This window comes from Sturnira hondurensis, unplaced genomic scaffold (assembly GCF_014824575.4).
Source record: "Sturnira hondurensis isolate 20B ecotype Veracruz unplaced genomic scaffold, ASM1482457v3 Scaffold0008196, whole genome shotgun sequence".
NCBI lineage: Eukaryota > Metazoa > Chordata > Mammalia > Chiroptera > Phyllostomidae > Sturnira > Sturnira hondurensis.
This window is the reverse complement of record NW_028080827.1, coordinates 6,702,451-6,723,869: the sequence shown is the minus strand read 5'-3', so window position 1 is coordinate 6,723,869 and position 21,419 is coordinate 6,702,451. Positions and strand designations below refer to the sequence as shown.

The 21,419-nt window shown below is 41.4% G+C and overlaps 1 protein-coding gene across 2 annotated transcripts in view; it reads right to left on the bottom strand.

The window, feature by feature from the left end:
- TMOD2 (tropomodulin 2) overlaps nt 1-21,281 on the bottom strand; it is a 70,313-nt gene extending 49,032 nt beyond the window's left edge. Inside the window, exon 1 of one of the 2 annotated variants that reach the window (XM_037054637.1) lies at nt 21,044-21,281. The gene's annotated coding sequence lies outside the window, so the exon portion shown is untranslated. Of the gene's footprint in view, nt 1-1,650; nt 1,776-21,043 lie in introns of those variants that run through there. The other variant, XM_037054636.1, reaches the window with a different exon arrangement.
- Nucleotides 21,282-21,419: the final 138 nt, after the last annotated feature.

Below are 21,419 nucleotides of genomic sequence, written 5' to 3'. Positions count from 1 at the left end.
AAAGAAACATCGACCATCTGAGTCTCCTATGTGCTGCAACCCAAGCATGGTGCCCTGATGGAGAAGTGAACTGGGGACCTGGACAATGGCCGGCCAACTGAGCCACACTGGTCAGGGCTCATTCCAAGGTGCTGTAACTGTGGATGAGTCCTTGTCTCAATCAGTTATGTTTGGGTTTGCATTGCACTGGTTTTCTGGTTCCCTCATTCCTTCTATTGTGTAGCATTTATTGTTCAAATAAACCCATCAGCACCCAGCCCTCTCTTTCCTCAGTGGATATGCTCTCTGGTTACTCCTTGCTGGGGCTTCCTCCCTGCAGCCCTACTGCCCACATCTGAGGACTGCAGCCCACCCTGGGGGGCCATGTGCTTCTCCCTTTACTCACTGATCTCATCATTCCACCTTTAGCAAATCAAAAACAAACACAACACGTTGCCTGCAAATTTACAGTAATCGACAAAAATTAAAACAGTGGTAATGCATATTTACTGGATCAGACTAAAGAGAGTAGATAGAGGAAACCACTTTTGTTTGTTTAAAAAATTAGATTGCGTAAGCCCGGAAAAAAATCTTTCCTCCTCTCCAGGGTAAAGCCGCTTGCTCTGTCACAACCAGGGTCTTCAGAATAGTGTTGCACAGAGCACCTTCACCCTTCAGTTCTGATACGAGAATTTTGGGAGAACACAGATTTAGAAATCATTTGTCCAAACGTCTCATTTTACATGCAAGGGGCTCAGAGAGGTGAAGGGACTTGCCCAGAGTCCCTCAGCTTCTTAATCGTAGAGTTAAGACAGGAACCTGTCCTAAAAACACCTACTCTGATATTCTTTTCATTGCCTTTCCAAGTGCCTCGTGATTTGGACGTCTAATGGGCAAGATGATGCCGTAGCATTTCATTGCTAATCTGCATTTGGCCTGCATCACCTTCCCACCTTTGAATACTTTAAGTAAAAATTCCCATGAGAAGACTTGTGTTAATATTATTATTATGCCATTAAAAATCAAGCTTCATTTCTGCAGGTCAACAGGGTAAATTTAGGAAGACTCAAGAAAACACTTGCTACCTTTTCTTTAACCAGGAAAAATATAAGGGTCTCAAGGACCTGCATCAGGCCGGTCTCTGAATGAATGCTGCTTGCTTGGAGGCTGAAACTCCCTGCGGATGACAGCTCCGGGGGTCTTAGAAAAAGACGCAAGCCGGTGTCCACCCTACCCCACCCTTTCCCGTCTCCCGCTTTAACCATGCAGTGAGAAGCATTAGTCAAGTACCAAGAGCTTGTCAAATGTTCACAGGAGAGGAAAGTGGGGAACAAAGCCCAGCGTGGAAAAACCCAACCCCGCAGCCCAGAGAGGACAGGAGACCGCGCCCTCCCTGCTGCGGCCCGGAGGGCTGCAGAGGCTGCGGAGCCGCAGTGCAGGGCGTGGAACACGCATCCCGCAAGCGCCTCCCGCCCGCGCATCCCCAGGCAGAGCTCTCCTCCGCGCAGGAGGCACGAGGTAGCCCCGCTCTCCGCACCCTCCCGGCAGAGCCCTGACGCCGTGGAGCATCCTCCAACCGCAGGGAAGGAGCGGCTGCCCTCGCGCTGCAGACCGGGGCTGCAGACAGCGCTTGGCTCCAGCCGGCCCCCTCCCAGCCCTCCGCGCGCTCACCTATCCGTGCGCCCATCCCGTAGCCGGCTGTGGGAGCCGTCGGTCCGTCAGCCCCGAGGTAGCGGGGCCAAAAGCAGGGGCGGCGCCTTAGCCGCGCCAGCGCTTCGATCAACAAGCGGCTCCCGGACCGTGGGAGGGCAAGGCGCCCGGGCACGCGGCGGCAGCGGAGCAGGCTGGGAAGCGTAGTTCCGGAGGCGCGCCGCGGCCGCGCGGACGCTGGAACCCCCTGCCCGGTCCCGCCTCCTCCACTCCGGCCCTGCCCAGCGAGCGTTGTCTCCCAGAATCTACGTGCCGACCCCTCAAGCGCTCTGCCCGCGAGTAGAGTCTCGGCCTTGAGGGAAAGCTGTGCAGGCTCCCTTGAGAAGCTAGGGACTACAGATAGGGTAGGTGGTAGGGACTCTTCAGTCTTGTGGGGAACTGCTGGGTGAGTGAATACCTTAACGTGGCAGTCTCGTCAAGACCCAGTACAGATAGAGACCAGGCTCAGGTACAGACTTGGCTTACCCTGGATTTTACTGGATTTACGCGGGCCTGGGGCGCAGGCGTGCGGAGTCTCTGGGCTACATGTTTGAGGGAAGAGAAGAGAGCAGATCTGAAGTTTGGGGCGCGAGGGTGTTTGAGAGCCCAAGCACATGCGGTGGCTTCATTAGATGTGAGGCTGAACAACTTAGCCTCTGACAGCCTTAGCCTCCTCATCTGTAAAGTAGGCCTAACGCATGAGTTGTGAGGACCAAACCCTATTAGGTGCAGAAGAGAAAGCACCTGTGTCTGGTACTTAGCACATGCTCAGTAAAGGGTCCTTCCTTGGGATGTGCAAGGACATTCCCGGGCATACTTTTTACCTGGAAAGCCCTGCATACGAGGCTGAGTTAAAGATAGTTGGGCCTATCCCTAGCCAGTGTGGCTCAATTGGTTGGAGTGTCTTCCTGTAAATCAGTAAATTCAGGGTTCTATTCCCAGTTAGGGCAAATGCCCACTAGGTTGAGGTTCCATCTCGTTCAAGCTGGCGATGTTTCTCTCCCTCTCTTTTTCCCTTTCCCTCGCTCTAAAAAAGTCAATACCCATGTCCCAAGTAAATGTTAAAAACCTACGAGTTTACTGTCAGCTGGTTCACTTCATCCCTGACAATGTCCCCTGTCCCCTCTGCCAGGTTCTTGTGAGGTGAGCTGCAATGATATACTGGATTGTCTTTGAAGATTTAAAGCATGTAAGTGGGATGCATAGGACAAAAATGGAAATTATTAATTACCAAACTATGTAGCATAATGGGGTACCAAAGTATGTAGTATAATGGGGGTAACTTACAGGAGCTTTTTCTAATTAGACTTGATCTCCTTTTTGAAGGAGATGTCTCCCCATGTTATAATTCTTGCCTATAACATTTATCTGGACAGTTTCACATATGTTGAGTTTTGTTGAGCTACTACGCAGTATTTCACACTCTGGTGAGATTTGCATCTTAGAGCCATAGTGGAAGAAAAATGAAGGCCCTGGCTGGTGTGGCTCAGTGGATTGAGTGCTGGCCTGCCAACCAGAAGGTTGCCAGTTTGATTCCCAGTCAGGGCACATGCCTAAGTTGCAGACCTGGTCCTCAGTTGGGGTGCATGTGAAAGACAACCGATCAATGTTTCTCTCACGCATTGATGTTTCTCTTCTTCTCTTTTTGCCCCTTCCTCACCTTCTCCCTAAAAATGAATAAGACCTTTAGAAGAAAAATAGTGGGTGCAAGCAGCGTTTCTGGTGTAATCTCTGCCTGAAATAGGCAAAGGGTGAATGGAGGTGAAGCAGCATCATAATCTGCATGACCTGTGCAGTAATCATGTGTGTGGCCGGAGTGGGGGGGGGGGGAAGTGCTGCATAGGAAACTCCCTATTTGAAAATAATCACACCACTTTGCATTTGTGAAATACTTTCCTACTCATGGTCTCACATGATTTTTGCAATAACCTGTGAGATACAGAGTGAAGCGCTTTCTCCCAGTCAGAGTTCTAAAGGCACAGAGAGGTGATAGGACTTGCCCAAGGTCATCCAACTGGTCATTAAGCCTGTCTTTTCTCCTTCCACCCTGGGTACGCTGGCGTTCCCCAAAGAGGCACCCACAGCACTGCCTTTCTTTCCTGTGTTTCAAAACAGAGCCATACCTACCCCAGCAGGGGGGCTGCATCAGAAAATAAAGTGAATTCTCTAAGGCTTTTGGAACTAGCGTGATGAACGGTGGCTCACAGCCACTGCTGACAGAGAGACCGGTGTGGTTTCCACCAGCAACTGTGATAAGGGATGGCAACCTGGGCCCCCTCACCAGAATGACAAGTCTGAGCTTAGAAAGAGTTAAATGAAATGGAGGTGTGGCCAAACCAGCTTAAATTACATTTCCATGTTTTTCTGTTGTTATTCCAATGTCCCGTGCAACAGACATGATGTCTTTGACTTTATATTGTGCACATGTCACAAATCATAGCCTTCTGTTAAATAATGGGACTGCTTACAGATCAAGCTGGCAGTTTTCCCAGAGAAAACTGAAGATAGGCATACACTGAAGATAATAAAGCATTTTTAAAATTATTTATTTATTTTAGAGAGAGGAAGGTAGAAAGAAAGAGAAACATCAATGTGAGAGAAACATCAATTGGTTGCCTTTCACATTCACCCCAACCCGGAGACCAGGCCTGCAAACCAGGTATATGCCCTGACTGGAAATTGAACTGAGAACCTGTGGCTTTGTGGGACAGCACTCAACCAGCTGAGCCATACCAGCCAGGGCAGCGATTTTATTCAGTTAAGAAAGAGTAGCAAAGATTTGATATAGCAAAGATACACACTAGTGTAACATGTCTGTGTGTGATGAAATGAATGGAGCATTATTCAGATAAAGACTGTGAAAGCAACCAGGCAAAAAAATGATTTCAAAGTCATAGTTGGCAATCAAAGCAGAGATACAAGTGCTATTTGACAGTCCCAGGGCCATGTATAAGCTCCAGGAGGATGTTGGCACCAAAGTAAAGGAAACATTATCAAAAGAACTTCTAATCAATCTCTGTCTATACCAGGAGGGCTGGAAGCTAGTAGATGTTAATGGATGAGTGGGGAAAGTAGAATAGATAACCTTTCTATTTTTAATGTTAAAATTGAATGAACAGATATAATAAGTTTCACTCAGTTCAGTTCTTTAAATCTGTCTAAAGATTTCTGGACTTCTAGCCAAGATGGAGGCATAGGTAGATATGCTTTGCCTTCTTGCACAACCAAAAGAAGGACAACAACAGAACTGACAGAAATTTGAACTGTATGGGAGTCCAACAACAAAGGAGTTAAAGAAGAAACGTTCATTCAGACCAGTGGGAGGGGCAGAGACAGGTAGCCAGGGTGAGAGGATGCATGACACGGTTGCAGCTGGAGGGCCAGTGAGGCGGAGGCTGGCAGACCTGATGGTCCCACATTTGTGTGTGGATAAACCAGGAGGAACAACTGGGGAGCAAGACAGACTGCACAACCCAGGATTCCAGTGTGGGGAAATAAAGCCTCAAAAATCTCTGACTGAAAAAGCCTGTGGGAGTTGTGGCAGTGGGAGAAACTCCCACACTCACAGGAAAGTTTGTTGGAGAGCCCACAGGGTCCTAGAATGTGCACAAGCTCACCCACCTGGGAATCAGCACCAGAAAGGCCCAATTTGCTTGTGGGTAGCAGGGGAAGTGCCTGAAAGTGTTGACTCCTCCCCCATATATAGTGCTGCAAGGCAGTGACATGGGTTGTCTGCCCTGGTGAATACCTAAGGTTCCACCCTTTACAACATAACAGGTGTGCAGACAAAGAAATATGGCCCAAATGAAAGAATTGATCAAAACTCCAGAAAAACAACTAAGTGACAAAGAGGTAGCCAACTTACCAGAGTTCAAAACACTGGTAATTAGGATGCTCACAGAAATAGTTGAGTGTGGCCACAAAATAGAGAAAAAGGTGAAGGCAATGCAAATAAAGAAAAATATACAGGGAAACAACAGTGAAGGGAAGGAAACTGGGACTCAAATCAACACTTTGGAGCAGAAGGAAGATATAAACATCCGAGCAGAACAGAATGAAGAAACAAGAATTCAAAAAAATGAGGAGAGGCTTAGGAACCTCCAGGACAACTTTAAACATTCCAACATCCAAATCGTAGGGGTGCCAGAAGAAGAGGAAGAGCAAGAAATTGAAAACTTATTTGAAAACATAATGAAGGAAAACTTCCTCAATCTGGCAAAGGAAATAGACTTCCAGGAAGTCCAGGAAGCTCAGAGAGTCCCAAAGAAGTTGGACCCAAGGAAGCACACACAAAAGCACATCATAATTACATTAGCCAAGATTAAAGATAAGGAGAGAATCTTAAAAGCACCAAGAGAAAAGGAGACAGTTACCTACAAAGGAGTTCCCATAAGACTATCAGCTGAGGCCCCGGCTGGTGTGACTCAGTGGATTGATCACCAGCCAGTGAATCAAATGGTTGCTGGTTTGATTCCCACTAAGAGGATATGCCTGGTCCAGGTCCCCAGTAGGGGGTGCCTGAGAGGCAGCCACACATTGATGTTCCTTTCTCTTTCTTCCTCCCATTCCCTCTCTAAAAATAAATAGAGATGGTTTTTTAAAAAAGAGTAGATAAGTTCTCAAAAGAAACCTTACACGCAAAAGGGGCTCAAAAGAAGTATTCAAAGTCATGAAATCCAAAGACCTACATCCAAGATTGCTCTATCCAGCAAAGCTATCATTTAGAATGGAAGGGCAAATAAAGTGCTTCCAAGATAAGGTCAAGTTAAAGAAGTTCATTGTCACCAAGCCCTCATTATATGAAATGTTAAAGGGACTTATCTAAGAAAAAGAAGACCAAAACTGTGAACAGTAAAATGACAACAAACTCACAACTATCAACAAATGAACCTAAAAATAAAAACAAAACAAAAAGAAACTAAGCAAACAACTAGAACAGGAAGAGAATCACAGAAATGGAGGTCATATGGAGGGTTATCAGTGAAAAGGGGGAGGTAGAGGTGGGAGAATGGGGGAAAAGGTACAGGGAATAAGAAGCATAAGTGATAGGTACAATATAGACAGGGGGAGGTTATGAATAGTATGGGAAATGGAGAAGCCAAAGAACTTACATGCATGACCGATGGACATGAATTAAGGTGGGGGAATGCTGGTGGGAGGGGAGGTGCAAAGTGAAGGGAAATAAAGGGGAAAAATGGGACAACTGTAATAATCAATAAAATATACTTTAAAAATTTCTGAGGGAGAAAAGGATGTCAGCTATACATACGATCAGTTGAAATCCATCATCATTTCTGGACTATCTCTAGTAGGTTTAAGTTTGCAATTTGCTCTTTGAAAAATGAAAACATAAATTTGAGACAGAACTCCTAGAGCTGAAACAGACCTTACAGATCATGTTTTCTAGTCTCTTCCTCATGCAGATAAGGAAGCTTGTACAACGGTAAAAATCACTTGATAAAAAGTAAAAAGTTCTGCTGTTATAATGAAGTATTTTTATTATTCACAATGGAAAATGCAGCATATCTCATTAGAAACATGTAGTAGATACTGTTGTTTGCCTCCTCAGTATCCATTTCATCTTCTTTCTTCTTTTTTACGGAAGCCTTCACAGGTGTTCACCCAATAGGGGAGGTGACCCTATTACCATCTCCGAGGTATACTCCTACCTATCACAGGCAAGGGGAATAGGATCCTTCTTGACTGGCCAGTGAAAGATTAGAGGTGGGAATGTAACCCAGTTCCGGCCAGGGAGACCTGAGGAGAGGTCTGCTGAAGGCCTTCTGGGAAATGCTTTCTTGCTCTTAAACAGACATACAGGGAAATATGCCACCATCTCCATGGGATGTTTTTGCATATGGTTGCATTACTGAGCCTGGAATAGCCACCTTAGAGCCATCAGGGCATCTAGCCTTAGGACAAAGCCAATGCACTGATGATGGCAAAATAAAGAGACAGGATGAACTGGGTCTGTGATGTTGTTGTTGAGTCAGTAAGTCAATCGGCCCTGGTCTGCCCTACTTCTGGATTTCTTGTTATGTGAGATAATAAATATCCTGATTGTTGAGTCAATTTGAGATGGCGTTCTCTGTTACTTGAAGCTGAAAGCATCCTCAGTGTTACAGATGAAATGGGAAAGTAAGTTCTTTGGATGGACTGAAGGACTGTTTCCGAGTTGACAAAAATAAACAAGAACAACAACCCACAGGCAAAGGATGGGGATATTATCATGTAATAGACAGAGATATGGGTTTTAACATTAGAAAGACCTGCATTGAAACCCAGATGTGTACTGTATGCTTGGCAGTGACCAAGTTTTTTTAACCTCTCTAAGCCCAGTGTCTTCATCTGTAGACTGTGTATAATATTGTAATACTTCCCATATATGGTTGTTACACAGATTACATTCGATGATTTGTGTCAGATGTGCTGCAAAGAATGTGGTCAGCTCTACAGCATTGGTGGCTGTGTTGATGAACCGTGAATTGTCATATTTATAGTGTAACTGACAGCAAGTATCTAAAAGTGAATCACCATGTAATAGTGATCATGTTAAATGACATCACAGCAATGCAATCAACAAAATCTAGAGTGTGGGAAACTCTATAAGATAAACAAGAAATAAATTGCAGGAAAAATAAAAGGGAGAGCTTATAGATACATAGCATAAGAGAAATAACCAAATACAGTGTATCGATTTTGACCTTAAAAAAGCAGTTGGCTTTTTAAAAAATTTGCTTTATTGGTCTAGAGAGAGGGGAAAGGAGGAAGAAAGACACTGATGTGACAGAGAAACATTGATCGGTTAATCGGTTGATGAGTTGCCTCCTGCATGTGCCCCAGTTGGGGACCAAACCCACAACCCAGGCATGTGCCCCGAAGGGGAATAGAATCCTTGACCTTGCAGTTTGGTAGACGATGCCCAACCAACTGAGCCACATGGGCTAGGTCAAAAGCAACTGTTTAAAATCCATATTCATAACACAATTGGGGGAAATGTGAACTTAGGATGTTTAATTATTTTAAGGTATTATTTTAAAATTTAAGAGTTCTTGTGGAGAGATACTACTACATATGACTAAAAAATATTGAATTGTTTGGAAGAAATAATGTTTGGGGTTTGCTTTTACAATAACGCTGTGTGAGCGGTGGTGGTAGGGAGGCAGTGTGGGATGTGGATGAAACAAGCTTGGTCATGGATTGATAATAGTTAAAGCTGAGCGATGGAGCTTTCTTACATTTTTTAAGTGCAACTTCATTGAGATATATTTTATAGACCACAAATTCACCCTTTTGAAAACCGTACAATTCAATTTTTTAAGTGTATTAACAGAGTTAAGTAACTGTCACCTAATCTAACTTCAGAATGTCTTCAGAAACCCAGAAAGAAGCCTCATGTACACTGGCAGTCACATCCCCTTCCCACCACGTGCCCAGCCCTGGAGACCACTCATCTCTTTTCTGTCTTCTCTGGGTTTGCTTATTCTGGACCTTTCGTATGAATGGAATCATAAACCACGTGGGCTTCAAGACTGCCTTCTTTCACTTAGTGTAACGTTTTCAAGGTTCATCCATGCTGTAGCACCTATCAGTACTTCATTATTATTTTTTTATGACCAAATGACATGCTACTGTGTGCATATACCACATTTTCTCTATTTGTCAGTTGATGGACTTTGAGGTTGTTTCCACATTTTGGCTGTTATGAATAATGCTGCTATGCACATTTGTGCACAAGTTTTTATATAGATACACATTCTCATTTCTTTTCAAGTGGAGTTGCTGGGTCATCCGGAAACTTTACATGTAGCCTCTTGAGGAATTGCCAGGCTATTTTCCAAAGTAGCTGCACTAATGTACATTTTTACCAGTAATGTGTGAAGCTTCCAATTCCTCCATATCTTTGCCAACACTTGCTAATGTCTATCTTAAAAATTATAGCCACCCAGAGAAAGTGGAATGGTATTTTATTTCAATTTTGATATGCATTTCTCTAATGACTAATAATGTTGATAATTTTTTCATGTACTTTTTGGCCATTTTAATATTTTCTATAGACAAATGTCTTTTCAAATCCCTTACCTAAGTTTTAATTGGGTTATTTGTCTTTTATTACTGATTCATAAATTTTTTATGTGTTCTGGTGGTCATGAAGGCATTATCAGACATGTGATTTGCATTTATTTTCTCCCATTCTGTGAATTGTTCTTTTTTTCACTTTCTTGATCGTATTCTTTAGTAAACACCCTTTATGAATTTGTGGGAGTTCCTGTCTACTTTGCTTGATGCTTTTATCATGAAAGGGTGCTGGATTTCATCAAAGTCACTTTGATTTTCTTTTTCTTTTCATGATGAGCCCAGAGAAATCTGACTTTATTTTGGGTTCAAAAGATGAAACTCTTTTCTTTTCTTAATATATTTTATTGATTGTGCTATTACAGTTGTCCCACTTTCCCCCTTCACTCCCCTTCATCCTGCACACTGTCTCCCACCCACATTCCCTGACTTTAGTTCATGTCCATGTGTCATACTTATAAGTTCTTTAGCTTCTACATTTCCCATACTATTCTTGCCCTCCCCCTGTCTATTTTCTACCTACCATCTATGCTACTTATTCTCTGTACCTTTTCCCTCTCTCTCCTCCTCCCACTCCCCTGTTGCTAACCCTCCATGTGATCTCCATTTCTGTGGTTCTATTCCTGTTCTAGTTGTTTGCTTAGTTTGTTTTTGTTTTTGCTTTAGGTGTGGTTGTTAATAATTGCAAGTTTGATGTCATTTTACTATACATGTTTTTTATCTTCTTTTTCTTAGATAAATCCCTTTAACATTTCATATAATAAGGGCATGATGATGATGAACTCCTTTAACTTGACCTTGTCTGAGAAGCGCTTTATCTGCCCTTCCATTCTAAATGAAAGCTTTGCTGGATAAAGCAATCTTGGATGTAGGTCCTTGTATTTCATGACTTGGAATACTTCTTTCTAGCCCCTTCTTGCCTGCAAGGTCTCTTTTGAGAAATCAGCTGACAGTCTGATGGGAAGTCCTTTGTAGGTAACTGTCTCCTTATCTCTTGGTGCTTCTAGGATTCTCTCCTTCATTTTAATCTTGGCTAATGTAATTATGATGTGCCTTGGTGTGTTCCTCCTTGGGTCCAACTTCTTTGGGACTCTCTGAGCTTCCTGGACTTCCTGGAGTCTATTTCCTTTGCCAGACTGGGGAAGTTCTTATTTATTATTTGTTCAAATAAGTTTTCCACTTGTTTCTCTTCTTCCTCTTCTGGTACCCCTATAATTCAGATGTTGGAATGTTTAAAGATGTCCTGGAGGTTCCTAAGCCTCTCCTCATTTTTTTGAGTTCTTGTTTCTTCATCCTTTTCTGTTTGGTTGTTTCTTTCTTCCTTCTGGTCCACTCCATTGATTTGAGTCCCAGTTTCCTTTCCATCTCTATTGGTTCCCTGTACATTTTTCCTTCCCATCACTATTGGTTCCCTGTACTTCATTTCACTTAGCTTAGCCTTCATTTTTTCATCTACTTTGTGACCATATTCAACCAATTTTGTGAGCATCCTGATCACCAGTGCTTTGAACTGTGCATCTGATAGGTTGGCTATCTCTTTGTTGCTTAGTTGTATTTTTTTTCTGGAGCTTTGATCTGTTCTTTTTGTTTGGGTTATTTTTTTTTGTCTTGACACAACTGTTGTGTAGTGAGGGGCAGAGCCTTAGTTGGTCGCCAGGGCAGGGCAATGCAATTGCTGGGTTGTGATGTTATAGGTGGGGTAGGGGTCAGAGAGGGAACAATGGCCGTGCTCCACTTTCTGCTGGATTTCAGTCCCTTCTGCTGCTTCCCCCAAGCAAACTGGGCCCTTCGGGTTCTGATTTCCACGTGGGTTGGTTTGTGCACATTCTAGGACCCTGTGGGTCTCTCCAGTGAATTCTCCTGTGAGGCTGGGAGTCTCTCCTGGCACCTCAACCCCCACAGGTGTTTGTTTTCAATCGGTGTTTTGAGGCTTTATTTCCCTGCCCTGGGACCCCAAGTTATGAGGGCTGTCTCACTCCCTAGTTTCGGCTGGTTTATCTGCGCACAAATGTGGGTCTGCCCTGTTCTCTAAGCCGCTTCGTGCACCATGCCCCTCCACAATCGCCACCTCACTGGGTTCGCCTGCTGCCACCCTACGCCCAGGTCTGCCAGCCACAGTTCTTTTTTGCCATGACCCCTCTCCACCCGACTGCCCAAATACCCCCGCTCCTACTGGTCTGGATGAAAGTGTCTATTTTAACTCCTTGGTTGTCAGACTTCCATACAGTTCAATTTTCTGTTGGTACTGATTATTTTTTTGTTTCTAAATTTTTGTTGTCCTTATTTTGGTTATGTGAGGAGGCACAGTGTGTCTCTCTACCTACACCTTCATCTTGGCTGGAAGTCTCACTTTGATTTTCATATGTTAGATTAGATATTCATCTCTGTGATACATTACATTTGGTCACGGTGTATAATCCTTTTTAATGATGTATGTTGTTGGATTTGGTTTGCTAGTATTTTGTTGAAAATTTTTGTGTTCATATTCATAAGAAAATTGGTCCATCTTTTCTCTTGATGCCTTTGACTAGTTTTGGTATCGAAGTGATACTTGCCTTATATCAATAGAATGAGTTAGGCCCTGGCTGGTATAGCTCAGTGGATTGAGCATGGGCCTGCAAACCAGATGATTGCGGTTCAATTATCAGTCAGGGCACATGCCTGGGTTGCAGGCCAGTTCCCCACAGGGGACCCACGAGAGGCAACCATTGATATTTCTCTCCCTCTCTCCTTCCCTCCCCCTCTAAAGGTAAATAAATAAAATCTTTTAGAAATTAAAAATAATAGAATGACTTAGGAAGTGTTCCCCTCCCCTTCTATTTGTTTGGAAGTGGTTATGAAGGATTTGTATTAATTCTTTCAATGTTTGGTAGATTTACCAAAAAAGCCTTCTGGGCCTTGGCTTTTCTTTGTTGGAAATTAAAAAATTACTAATTCAGCCTCTTTTTTTGTTCTACATCTATTTAGATTATATTTCTTCTTGAGTTAATTTCATTTGTTTGTGCCTTTCTAAGAATTTATACATTTTATCCGAGTTATCTAGTTTGTTGACATACAGTTGTACATAATATGAATTTATTATCCTTTTTATCTCTGTAAGGTCAGTAGTGATGTCCCTTCTTTTATTCCTAATTTTGATATTTGAGTCATCTTTCTTTTTTTCTTGGTCATTCTAGCTAAAGGTTTGTCACTTTTATTGATCTTTTCAAGGAACCAACTTTTAATTTTGTTGACTTACTCTATTGTTTTCCAGACTCCATTGACTTTACTGCTGCCCTAATCTTTATGAACTTTATCATGGCCCAGATAATTTCACTGGTGAATTTTACTAAGTTTTTAAAGAAGAAATGATACCAATTTGCTGTAATTTCTTCCAGAAAACAGAAGCAGAAGGACTACTTCCTAACTTATTCTGTGAGGTTAGCATTACCCTAATACCAAAGCCAGACAAAGGCACTACAGACGAGATCAGGCGCGTTCAGGGTGGTATGGCCGTAGACCAAAGGCACTACAAATAAAAAAAATTATAAGCCGATACCTCTCATAAAAGTAGATGCAAAAGTCCTCAAAATTATTCAAATCTAATAATGTATAAAAAGAGTTATATATTACAAAAAAGTGGGATTTATTCCAGGTATACAATGCTGGTTTAAAATTTAAAAAATCAATTAATGTTATCTATTATATCAACAGGCTAAAGCAAAAAATCATATGAGCATATCATTAGGCACAGAGAAATTACTTGACAAAGTACAACATTCATTTATGATAAAAAGATCACAACAAGTAGAGGAGACCTTTATATATGATTAAGGACATCTGTAAAAACTCTCCAGCAGCCCTGACTGGTGTAGCTCAGTGGATTGAGCACAGGCCTGCAAACCAGAGGATTGTGGTTCGATTCCCAGTTGGGACACATGCCTGGGTTGCAGGCCAGTTCCCAGCAGGGGATGCAGGAGAGGCAGCCATACATTGATATTTCTCTCTCTCTCTCCTTCCCTTCTCCTCTGAAGATAAGTAAATAAAATCTTTGAAAAAAAACCCCTCTACAGCTGACATGCTTAACAGTGAGAAACTAGATGCATTCCTCCTAAGATCAGAAACAAGGCAAGGATGCCTCCCCTTGCCATTCCTATTTAACATTGTATGGAAGTCCTAGTTAATGCAATAAGATAAGAACAGGGGCTTGGCAGTGGCGATGGTATATACAAATGGAGAAGGAAGGAATAAAATTGTCTGTATTCATAGATGGCATAAATGTCTATATAGAAAATCCCAAAGAATGATTTTTAAAAAACCTCCTGGAGTGAGGTTGCTCTGGGTGATTATAGCAAGGCTGTAGGACACAAGGTCAACATACAAAAGTCAATTGCTTTTCTATGATTGGAATTTGAAAAAAGCCAACACCATTTACATTAGCACAAAGAAAGAAACAAAGAAAAATATGTAGGTATATCTAAAATATCTATATGAAGGGAACACCAAAACTCTGATGAAACAAATCAAAGTAGATGTAAATAAATGGAGAGGTATTTCATGATCATGGATGGGAAAACTCAATAGTGTTAGGGTAGTAATTCTTCCCAACTTGACCTGTAGATTCAATGCAATCCCAGTCAAAATCCTAGGAAGTTATTTTGTAGACATCAACAAAATTATTGAAATGTTTATATGGAGCAGCAAAAGCCCCAGAATAGGCAATACTGAAGAAGAACAAATCCAGAGGACTTACACTTCCCACCTTCAAGACTTTGTATGATGCTACAGTAATCAGGACAATGTGATATTTGTGAAATAGATCAGTGGAACAGAATAGAAAGCCCAGAAATAGATTCACGTAAATACAGTTAAAGTATCTTTGACAACAAAGCCATGGCAATTTAATGGAGAAAAGCTTATCTTTTCAACAAATGGTATTGCAACAATTGCACATCAATATACAAAAGAATAAATCTAAGCAGACTTTTTACTATTCACAAAAAATATATGGATTGTAGACATAACTGCAGAACAAAAACCTAGAGAACTCTTTGAAGGTAACATAGGAGAAAATCTAGGTGGCTTTGCATTAGGTGATGACTTTTTAGACACATCACCGAAAGCAGATCCATGAAAGAAGAAAACTGATGTTGGACTTTACTAAAGTTGAAAAGTTTTGCTCAGAGAAAGACACTCTTAAAAGAATGAAACAGCAAGCCATAGACTGGGAAAAAATATTTGCACAGATGTGGCAGAGTTGGAATCATTGTACATTGCCAGTGGGCATGTAAAATGGTGTAGTTGCTATGGAAAACAGTTTGGTGGTTCCTCAAAAAGCTAAACATGGAATTATCTATGACCCAGCAGTCCCACCCTCAGGCATATACCCAAAGAAACGAAAAGCAAGAATGTGAACAAATACTTATACATAAATGTTTATTGTAGCATTATTTACAACAGCTAAAAGGTGGAACCAACCCAAGTGTCCATCACCAGACGAATGACAAACAAAATGTGATACAACTCTATGATGGAATTTTATTCAACCATAAAAGGAATGAAGTTCTGACACGTGCTACAACACGGATGAACCTTGAGGATGTTATACTAAGTAGAATAAGCTACCCACAAAACAACAAATATTGTAAATCTCTAGCTGTATGAACATCTACAATGGGCAGACTCATAGAGATAAAGTAGATTAGAAATTACCAGGGTCTGGGGGAGGCAGGAGTGGGTAGTGGTAGCTTTGTGGTCATTTCTGTTTGGAGAGATGAGAGAGTTTTGGAAATAGACAGTGGTGATGGTTGCACCACTTTGTGGATATAATTAATACCACTAAACTGTATACTTAAATATGGTTTAAAAAGTGGCTAATTTTATGTTATATGTAATTTATCATGATTAAAAGACCAATAGTGTAGTATGAATATGCAAAAACATTGAATTATACACTTTAAGTTAATAATTGTATGGTATGTGAATTATTTCTCAATAAAGCTGTTAAGATATATAATCATATAAGTATAGTATAGTTTACTTATCTATTCTGCTATTGATGGTCAATTAATTTCCAGCTTTTTGTGATTCTGTTCCCAGTTTTTTTTGTTATGCTGAGGGTGCTGAAATGAACATTCTCACACACATTTCCTGAAATATAGGTATGAGATTTTCAACAGGGCATATACAGTTTCTGGTATTAGAATTTGTGATTTGTAGGAAATGCACGGGCACAGTTTTGCGAGATAATGGCTGTATTTTTCAAAGTGGTTGTACCAAATTGTACTTCTCGCAACAGTGCATCCAATTCACACCTTCACTGATAAGTGGTCCTGCCAAACTTAACTTTTGCCAATCTTCTCAGTGTGAAATGGTTACCCTTTGTTGTCTTAATGTGGTTTTCTGATAATTGATAAGATTAAGCATTCTTTTCATGTGTTTATTCACACCAGGATGTTTTCTTCTATAAGATTCCAGTTATGTGATTAGATTATTTGTTTGTTAGGTAAGAATTAGTCCTTTGAGCTGGTGTAGCTCAGTGGATTAAGTGCGGGCCTGAGAACTAGACGATTGGGGTTCGATTCCCAGTCAGGGCACATTCCTGGGTTGCAGGCCAGTTCCTGGCAGGGGCCAGTTCCCAGCAGGGGATGCACGAGAAGCAACCATACATTGATGTTTCTCTTCCTCTCTCCTTCCCTTCCCCTCTAAAGGTAAATAAATAAAATATAAAAAAAAAGAATTAGTCCTTTGAGTACTCTAGATATTAATCTTTATTAAAGTTGTATATGTTACAAACAAAACATGCCTTGCTAACAGAATCTATGTAGTTTGTCAATTCAGATAGCCAGAATTTAAATGTTGAAGAATACCTAGTTTTTAAGCATCTATTGGTTCCTGATTTTCATATAAAAATTAACTGGAATTTGGGTAGTGAGGGATAAATCAAACATTTTATTCAAATATGTTTGGTTCCTGTGGCACCTGTATTTTTTCTTAATCTCTAATTTAATTTTAATTTTCTGTAATCCCTACCCAAGAATATACTCACTGTGGAGAGAGAGACAGAGAGAGAGAGAGAGAGAGAGAGAGAGAGAGAGAGAGGGAGAGAGAAATGTGAGAGAGACACAATGATCAGTCACCTCACATATGTGTCCTAATCTGGGATGGAACCCACGACCTCGGTATGTGCCCTGACTGGGAATCAAACTTTCAGCCCTTCAATGTACGAGTCAATGCTCCAACCAACTGAACCACACAGCCAGGGCAACAGCAGTTCTTAACTTTAATGTTATGTTTATCAATCTTTTCTTTTATGAGTAAAGCTTTTTTTTGGTCTTACTAAAGAAATGCTTATCTTGAGATTATAAAAATACTTTTCTATGTATTCTTTTGAAAGTTTTAAATTTTTATTTTTCACATGAAGTCTGTGATCTATCTGGAATTAAATTTGGGATGGTAAGGAACAGAGATCCTACCAAATGGCTAACCAATTGTCCCGACATCCTGTATTTCATAGACCATTCCCCAGTGGTCTTTAGGGCTACCTTTGTCACATATGAAGTCCTCATACATTTGCGATTGATTCTGTTTCTGTTCCAAAATTGTTAGGTTTGCTTTCCTCACTTATATCTGTAATCAATCTGTAATTGATTTTGGTATATGGTATAAGGTAGAGACTTAACTTCACTTTTTTTTCACATAGCTAACTAATTGTACCAGCAGCATTTATTGTCATAGGTTAATTTCTCTGATAGGTATGGGTCTGTTTCTGGCCCTTCTTCGTTACCTCTGTTACAGTTGTCTCTCCCAGCAGCACCACTGCCATGGTTTACTTCTCATCGCTTTAGCTTTATCGTGTCTTCATGGCTCTGAAGGTTAAGTCCCCCTTTATCATTCTAACGTCTTGGCCCTTCTTAGCCCTTTACCTTCCACAAGAATTCCATAGGAGTTTTGGTAAAAATTTTGGTGAGTTTATATATTAGTTTGAGAAGGAAATGATATTTTCATCATTTTGCATCTTCCTAGCCATAAAGTCTCTGCTTTTATGTACACCTTCTTTTATGTCCTTTAATATAATTTCATGATTTTTTCCATATAAAGCATGCTTCTCTTTTGTTAAGTTTATTCATAATGTTTTTTTGGTATCTAGAAGGTCATCTTTTCCACAATTATATTGTCTGGTTGATTGACACAACAGATATTTGCATGTTGATCTCATGCCTGATGACCCTGAAGGTTGAACGGTGCCAGTGCAAACCTATCTCGGCTGCCGTAAACCTTTTAGTGTTGTCCATGGCTGGTAAACAACAATTTCTTTCTTTTCAATCTTCATTTCCCTTTCTCCCCCTTTTCCTACTGCATTGGCTAGCACCTCCAGAACAAAATTAAATAGAAGTAGTAACAGAAGGCTTCCTTCCTTTATTCTTGGCCTCAAAGAAAATGCTCCTAATAATTCACTATTAGTTGTGAGGTTTTCTCTATGTGGTAGGTAGATATACATGAACCAAAGTTGAAGAAGTGAAAATAAACATACAAAAAATTCAATCTAAGACAAAAATTGTAGATATAAATTTTTATTTTTTGAATTAGGGGGAAATCAACATAAAATTCACAGGAAGACTAGATATTTGGAAACAGCCTAGATATCGAAGGAAAACAATTCACAAAGAACCCGATGTATAAAAATATCAACTAAGTATTAATTCAAGCTGGTTAATTTCTTAGATTTAAAGGAAACTACAGTGACAATCACAAAAAGGAGTCATGGAGGAAATTCTGAGAATTATGTGAGATTTATTTCAGAGCATTTTACGACCTGGGATTTAATGTGGTTGAAGAAATTAAAAATAACCAGGGACAGCTTAGAAATTAGCCCTAAGAAGAGGGAAGTGGGATGGCTTTTGAGTCTCTATGCACTTGTGGTGGGAACTTTCCCCTGCACTTTTACAGAGGCATCGATCATTTTGTAAGGGACTTAAGTGATCACCACCTAGACTTTTTCCTACTCGGCTCTTTTTCTGCCCCTTATGTTATTTAGGTACCTATTTTTCTGTCTTTTGGTAATCTCTGACTTTTCAAAGTCTTTTTCCTGGTTCTTTATTTAGGCCTGTCACACCCTTCATCCTGCTCCCTGCAAAAGCTCTGAGGAAAAAAAGGGGTTCTGCAATCAAAGGAGTTTGGGGATTATGCTGTCAAGTAACATCCAGTAGCTTACTTTACTGCAAGACTTCTAAAACCTTCTGTATTCTCATATGCATTGTGAATCTCCAAAAGGGAAATAAAGCTGGCAATAGTTCCCTGTATAGATGTGGTTGTGAATAAAAGCCAACACTACCTTTGTGTCATGGACCATGCTGTTATCTTTAACCACCCTTACTGTCCCTTTCTAAGCACAGCAGCCTCTAGTTAATGATCGCCTGTGTTCCATACACTGTAGTCATAAGTATTTTTGTTAGTAATGACCAGAATGGAATAGCAACCGAGATCATTATCAAGCTGGTGATAGAACCAATTATAAACCATCATCTGTCACGAGGCCACCAGGAGATATGGTCCCTGGTGCATACTGCATTCTTTGTCCTTTTCTTCTTGTCAGTCATCTGTACTTGAATTATATGATAAAAAATGTACTGTAATAGGGGTCTGGAAGTGAAGAGTAATTTGTGGAGAACTGCTGGGTCACCTGTCTGCTCTGACCCTACAATCCTGTAAGTAAATTATCCTATAATAAATTGTTATATTTTGTGGAGTTGTATGCCTCGTTCTTCAGTCTGAAAATACCTTCTCACTACAGTGGCCATTACACCTTTGCCGCATTGTTGGACGTTACCCAATTAATCAATCACGGAACCCTTTCCAAAGAACACCTAATAACATATCATTAAACAAGTTCATTATCTTTAAATAAAAACTCCCAGGTTCTTCAGTAAACTTTTCTGTGCTGGAAGATATATTATGTGCTATCTCACTACTAGATTGTAAACTCTTTGAGAGCATTTTCTTCTATTCTCTTGAAGTATTACCCGATCTCATTTTTATATTGAAACTTGGGTTTTGTTAGGCCTTAGGATGGGCACACTGGGTACCACCCAATAGTTCATGCATGGAAGAGTCTTGCTAATTAAGTTAATTTAGTTTTTATGGTCTTTTTACTACATCTCAATTCAACCACTTTTGATGCTTTATTCAAGCTTCTGAGCTAGGCACTGCTGAGCTAGAAAGATGAGATCTAGTTCCGTCTCCCAGAAGCATGTATAGATGCGACCAGACAAGTATGTGACACAGAACACTAGTTAAATGCTAAACAAGAGTTACAAACCACCTTGGGGTTCAATGGAAAAACAATTGGGCATTTGAAGGAAGGGGATAGATAAGAATCAGGAACTATTTCATGGAGGTTGTATCATTTGGGATAAGCCTTAAATAAAAATATGTAGACAGATATTGGAAGAGTAGCATTACAGATAGAGAGTATAGCATGTGCAAGGCATGAAGGTAAAAAGGGGCAAATTCACGTGGCTGTTTGGCAGAAGCATATGGAGAATACAGGATGAGTTGAAGATTGCAATGGCCATTGAATGGATAACAAAAATGGAAAGAATAGCTTGAATGCCAGTGAGAGTTATGTTAATATTATTGTCCACTGGGAGCCACTAAAGAACTTTTGAGTGAGAGAATGATGTGGGAACCACTTGCTCCTTTCCTATTCTTTGTCCCCTGAGCCCTGGGTCCTTTGCCTCTGTCCAACACAGCAACATACGGAAACTTCAGCCAATGAATCAAACTTCTGGTCTCCTAATCTGCCTGCCTATCAGGTACCTCATTTTGGAGAGCTGTCCAGGGTACAACAGAAACCGGGTACTAGATTCTAGTAAGGGCACGCCCACTCTGTGTAGAATACTATCACATGCTAGAATGTTGAGGAGAGTGTTCAAGATGAAGAAAACAGACAAGAGGTCCTTGGTAGATTTAAGGATAATGCTTTGGTGAGTTATGATTTCAGAGTATTAAAGAGGAAACCAAATCGATAAGAAAAAAAAGATGGATGCAGATAATAAATTCTAAGCAGTAAGCCAGTAGGCTAGACCGTAGCTGGTAAGACTTTCAAGGCAGCCCAGGACTAACACTGGTACTGGTGTGCAGTGAAGGGTGAAACCCAAACTATTGGAGGTTAGTTTGAGGTCACTCACCAGGCCTTGGAAGCACTATCCTCCTGGTGTAATGTTGAAAGGACCGGACTTTCCAGGCTGTTCAGTGGGCCTGGAGAGGTTATACATGTTTAGTAGTGTTAATGTTTTCTGTGACCTAGACTTTGAGGCACCCAGGTAATCGAGTGGGGAGAGCGAGGTACCCTTAGCACGAAGAGAGCCTGAAGGTCTGAGAAGGCTGGTGCCTGCTGGGGAATCAAAAAGGGGGGCAAAGCAAAGCTTTGGTGTCTTGTTGCGGTCAGGGCAGGTCTCCAACCAGGCTCTTTCAGCCTGATGCGGCGTTCACCTGGGGCAGAGGATACCTACAGATAGGCCGCTCTTAGCTCCGTTTCTTCGCAGCACAGGGCCTCCCCATCCCGGTGGACAGGGAGCCGGGCACTCGGCCGGCCGCTGCGGAGGCTGATTTTGCCCTTCCCTTTGCAGATGCGCCCGGGGAAGGCGGGAGGCGCGGGGGCGGGGGTACCCGCCATGTCAGGCCTTCAGCTCCCC